This window comes from Neovison vison, chromosome 5, assembly GCF_020171115.1.
Source record: "Neovison vison isolate M4711 chromosome 5, ASM_NN_V1, whole genome shotgun sequence".
NCBI classification, from domain to species: domain Eukaryota; kingdom Metazoa; phylum Chordata; class Mammalia; order Carnivora; family Mustelidae; genus Neogale; species Neogale vison.
The window spans coordinates 117196611-117202804 of record NC_058095.1 but is presented as its reverse complement, the minus strand read 5'-3'; the positions used below and the strand labels follow the sequence as shown (position 1 = coordinate 117202804).

The 6194-nt window shown below is 33.5% G+C and overlaps 1 non-coding gene across 1 annotated transcript; it reads left to right on the top strand.

The window, feature by feature from the left end:
• The first annotated feature begins 3175 nt into the window (after positions 1 to 3175).
• Positions 3176 to 3282, top strand: LOC122908060. The gene has a single exon (XR_006384858.1). It is a non-coding gene; the product is annotated as a U6 spliceosomal RNA (small nuclear RNA).
• Positions 3283 to 6194: the final 2912 nt, after the last annotated feature.

The window sequence follows — 6194 nt, the reverse complement described above, 5'->3', positions numbered from 1 at the left end:
AATGGAATAAAAATAAATAGCTAATATTTTGCAAAAGAAGAAGTATGTTAAACTATGGACTGATACTGACATTAATTAAATTATTAAAAGCTGAAAAAACACTCTAAAGATACAAACAATAAAAATTTGTTACTAAATTCTGCATTCAATTTTATATATTGATGACACAAAGATTGCTTGTGGACATCTTTTAATGAGGCTGCTTGAATTCCTCCCCAAATATAAAGCCATTGAACTACTTCCTGAGTTCTCTTTTGACAATGGTGGCAAAATGACACATAAAGTTATCCCATTTTTGTGACAAACCTTTCAGTTATTGAATGTATGATCATATTAACTTCCTCCTTTAAACAAACAAAAAATCCCCTACAATTACAGAATTAGCTACGGCAATAAATGCTGGTTGTGTTTTGTGTTGCCAATTTATTTACCTTTGTAAAAATCATATAACATTTTGACATTTCAAAACATGATTATATTTGTAGTGTAACAAACGCCAGTGATAATTATCTATCTCGTGTGTTCTCTCATGCCACAGAATTGGACATCTTCCAGTCACATTCTCCACGGTTCTAATTGGTTATTAACCCTATTCTAAAATGTAAGAGAAAAAGATGATCATCTTGAAACTAATCCCCTCCAGGCAAAAAGAAAAAAAAAACCAAAAACCTAAAGTTAATAAGATAGCCCTAAGTAGAGAATTTCCTTCTTTCTCTGAGATGGTAATTAAGGACATATATATGAGTTACCATATAGTTATATCTGGAGTCTAAAACCAAAAGTGGTATTTTCACCTTACTGACTTTTTTTTTTGAAATACAGAAAAATATATATCTAACTGCTTTCTGCCATTTTCAAAATGGATATACTATAGGCAAAGATATATTTAAACATGTATTTAAATAAACTCCATGGGATACACAGTAATTTTCTTTTCGTTTTAAATGAGAGAAAAATGAGGTTCAGAGATCAAGAATTATTCCAAAATTCACATAGTCAGTAAGTGTAAAGCTTATATTTAAACTTCAGAGCCCATTTAATTTCCAGTATATTGTGAAGTAGAAGAATGTTGCTTGGGTATGAGACTTTGGTCAGAGAGTAAAATTCCATATTTTAAATTTTGCAAATGGAGCAGGCTAACATCCTGGCAGTCTTGGTGATGATATTGCTCAAGTAGGGTAAAAAGGAGGAGATCTATAGGTTATTGGGATGGAGATTATTTTAAAAATAGGACAAGTGGGGCACCTGAGTGGCTCAGTGTGTTAAAGCCTCTGCCTTCGACTCAGGTCATGATCCCAGGGCCCTGAGATAGAGTCCCATATCAGGCTCTCTACTCAGTGGGGGGCCTGCTTCCTCTTCTCTCTCTGTCTGCCTCTCTGCCTACTTGGGATCTCTGTCTGTCAGATAAATAAATAAAATCATATATATATATATATATATATATATATGAATGACAAGTGAAAAGTAAGATGTGTTTAATTAAAAAGTGAATTTAACATTACCCAAGATGCTGGAAAGACCATTTGAACTGTATAGAAAGTCCCAAAGTTACTGATCACTTGATAATGGTTTGACAGATATGACTGGTTTTAAGGATAAGTATTTTTTGGGGGGCTAAGTTTGGATAGAGGATAGGGCTAAAAAACAGTGGCCCTGATAAAAAATAAAAATGGATGAATTCACATGACCTGGGATGGGATGAATGTAGGAGTTTAAGAAGCATCAAGCCTAAGGTAAATTATAAAGAAAGCAGAACAAATGATAAAGTAAGATAATACATGAGTAGGAAGCATTTTGGAGTGCTGAAATTTGAGATTTAATTGTTTGGAACATGTTTATCAAAGAAGCAGCTGAATATTACTTATGGTATTGTTTTAGTATGCATATTCCACTTTGAGACACAAATGGATTTCATTCAGGAAGACATACTATGTATAATGTGAAAATCAATAACCTTTCATTATATAAAGTAACACATGATTAACTAGGCCTATAAAAATAGTTTTCAATCTATTATTAAGAATATTCTATTTTAGGGACGCCTGGGTGGCTCAGTTGGTTGGACGACTGCCTTCGGCTCAGGGTGTGATCCTGGAGTCCCGGGATCGAGTCCCACATCAAGCTCCCAGCTCCATGGGGAGTCTGCTTCGCTCTCTGACCTTCTCCTCGCTCATGCTCTCTCTCACTGTCTCTCTCTCTCAAATAAATAAATAAAATCTAAAAAAAAAAAAAAAAAAAAGAATATTCTATTTTAACAGTTACTTTAAAAGGATATAAATGATTAGAAAGTGTTAGAATAAAAAATATTTTTCACTACTTTTTCAAAATAGAGTTTTCATTTTTATAATCCTCGAGTTTATTACCAGATATATACTTAAGAAATTTATCAGGAAAACAAGGGGAACCTGGGTGGCTCAGTTGGTTAAGCATCTGCCTTTGGTTCCTCTGGGCATGATCTCAGGTCCTGGGATAGAGCCCAGCATCAGGCTTCCTTCCTGCTCAGTGAGACTTCTGCTTCTCCCTCTCCCTCTGCCCCTTCCCTAGTCCCTCCCCGCAAGCCCCCTGCCCCCCCCGCCTTGTGTGCACTCTCTCTCTGTCAAATAAATAAATAAAATCCTTATTAAAAAAAGAAAACAAGAATCCTTAAATATCATATAAGCTAAAAAAGGATATTCAGAGAATGGGTTCTTATATAGCACACCATTCATGTAATTCAAGTAACACTGCTATAGCCATGATCCCAGCATATGTTGTTATAACAGTTGGATACACAAAATTTAAACATACAAATTTTAAGAAATTAAATATAATGAATTTAAATCTGCACATAAATGCATATGTAATACCTTTCCTTTGAGGTCTAACTTGCTTTACATAATATCACATAATGACATCAATCAAAACCTCAAACCCCAGTTGACTGAGAAAGTATAATTCTGCTAAGTTGGTGCTTTGCATCACTTTTAGATCTCAGGCTTGAGTGCAAATATATCTTATCTTAGAATTATAAGAATGAGTGAAGAATTTTGGCAATTTAGAATTTAGAATGAAGCAGGGAGCAGGAACATGTGGCACAAATTCTTCTTACTATTAATTTCCAATAGAATGCCATCATTCTATTTGGTGGATTTCCTGAAGCTCTAACATGGATACTACTGTGAGAAAAACTACTCACGTGCTCACTTTGGCAGCACATTCACAAAAATTAGAAGAGTAGAGAGAAGCTTAGCATGGCCCCTGTGCAAGAATATCATATGAATTTATGAAGTAGTCCATATTACTAATTGTTTATTGAGTTTTTGTTATAATATTAAACAATTTTTGGAAATAGATAGTGGTGATGGTTGCACAACATTTGAATGTAATGAATAGCATGGAATTTACACTTAAAAACTTAAAATAGCAAATATATATGTGCAAATAAGCTTATTAAAGCAAAATATAGTTAATCCAGAGAGATTCCATTATATTAAATCATTGTTTCCCATTCTCCTTACTCTTACAAAAGAAAATTAAAAACTAAAATGTGATATTATAATCATTCTTCTTTCCCATTTTAAAGCCTAATAACAAATACAACAGTGATTTACACATGGAATATATTGAAGAATAATTAATTCATCTGTAATGAAAGCCGTGGTAGGACATGGGGGTTAGGCAGTTAACAAAAAGAGAAACATCATAGTCTATAAATATTTGGGTACAGTCATGCAGGAAAGATAAGAGGGAGAAGTAAGTTCCTTTGGTGGATTTGATCCTGCCCATAATTAGGTACTAAACGTCTCCAGCTGCATGACCCGAGTGCCCATGGGATGATCCAGACACGGATCATTTATTTTCCTTGCAGTTTGTTCACTTTGTTCTTTTTCTTTCCTGTATTGCGTTTCCTCTACTAGCAGTTAGTGTTTCTCTTTCCTTTTTTTTTTTCCCCCAAATCTCACAGGGTTATTCCTCAAAATACATTTCTTGTTTGTATTCAAACTGTTTTGCAGTTTAATCTGCTGGTACATTTGAAATTTCTTTATTTTCTTTTTTTTTTTCTTGACTTTATTTGGTTATTTGACAGAGAGAAATCCCAAGTAGGCAGAGCAGAGCAGTAGGCAGAGAGAGAGGTAGAAGCAGAGAGCTTCTCTGCTTAGCAGAGAGCCCAAGGCAGGCCTCAATCCCAGGACCCTGAGATCATGACCTGAGCTGAAGGCCGAGGCTTTAACCCACGGAGCCAGACAGGTGCCCTTAAAATTTATATCTGATTCTCTTGCCATTTTGCCAGAACTGTCCTTGTCCATCCACCTATTGGATCTCCACCCCCGCCCCAACCAATTTCATTTTTCTTACTCATTTGGCTCAAAAGCCATAATATATTTTACTTCTGTGTTTACAAAAATGAAGTTTGACATGTTACGATCTTTTAATTTTTGTCTCACAATCATTCTAAATCTGTCCTAAAGCCAAAACTATATTTAGTAAACACAAGGACTGTCTTTTAAACTGCTCCATAGAACATTATCGGCATGATTAGTAGAAGGTGCCAGATTAAGGTGATAATCACTTACTGCTCTCTTACCTAAACATGCAAACCTACGTAAGGTTCATTTTGTATCTGCTGAATTACTTGAAACTACTACAATTGCTTAATATTATAGAATAATGTACATGGCAACAATATGGCATTTGGAGTAAGAAAAATTAGGTTTAGTTCAGTGAACTAAACAGAAGATCTAACTTGACTTTTTAAAATACAGTGTCAGTTTGCTAATAATATCTTGTGCCTGACCTAACTACATTTGTAACCATGTGAAATAACTGAAATAATATCTTTGAAATCATTTTGTGGGGGACTAGAGGAAATAATTATTACAGATATTATTTTGTGGGTTTTGTAGCTATGAAAAATGGATAGAATTTGGGGAGATTAAACACTTAACTGAACACATAAATAAACTTCTTTAAAATAAAATGCAATTCATAATAAGAAATTGTCTTCAGAGTAGTACTTTTCCCCTCAACTACCTAACTTTCACTTGTCTTTTGTCATTTTCTTTTCCTATTCTTACCCCTGAAAGAAAAACAGAGATTTCTATTCATCTACTGATAACAGGGGCTGGTTGTGTCTAGTGAAATTCATTACTGCTTTGATTTTTACAAGATCCTTTAAACTCTGAGTTGTCGTCCTCTTGCCATGCCCATTTTTTCCTGTCGTCTAGATCACTCTGATGTGTACTTTGATTTCATATTCATTTCTTTCCTGTCTCTTGTATACTACATAATGACACGAATGTCCATCATGTTGAAGAAAGAAGGTTTTTTTGGTACCTTAAGATAAGAGAATTAAGAGTTTTGATGCTGCATACATAGGAAAAAAAGTCCCATTAAGTGTAAAATTAGTCTTAAGTTAAAAAATGATATTTAAATGTGTGAAGATAATAAATAATTATCAAAGGGAAAAATCAAAGGCAAGAAAAAATGTACCATAAGTTAAGAGATTTAAATCTGTATTTTTCTTGGAGTTGTTTCCCTTAATTGTTACAGAAAACATTACAAAGGCCCTCACTGTTGCTATATACGCATTGTGAAGTTGCCCCAAATTGTTTATAATTATTAAAATATTGATTATATGACCTTTTATCTGTGTGAAATATGCATCAGCAATTCATCTTAATATAGGTTTTAGGAAATCCAAGATATTTGCCTGTCTTATTACCTTTATTGAGCAAGGTGAGATTATGGTTGTGTTCTTGTTCAAGCTGATACATTCTTGATAATGCAATTTTTTTTTTTTACTTTGATTGTCTAAGGCAGTAAACACAATATACTAAGTACTTATCCTGTGCTGAGCATAAAAAAAAAAAATTGCATTTGGATTTCTAGGAGCGTTTCAAAGATAATCTCATGACCAGTAGAATTTTCTAATTTTAGGAAACATCCCAACAACACTTGGGATTATAAAGTGTTTTAATGTGAAAGTAACTGAGATATAAAATAATGTCCCAGTGTATTTAACCAACCTTGTTTAATGCCAATGACTTTAAGCACATGTCTTCATATGCTTATTGACTCTTATGGTTTCCTATTCCATAAACTGGCTAAATATATATTCTTTATTTACTTTCTGTTACAGCTTTATGATCTTTGTTGTTAATTTGACAAAGTTATTTATATGTTCTAGATAACAATATATTTCTTCTATTAAATTC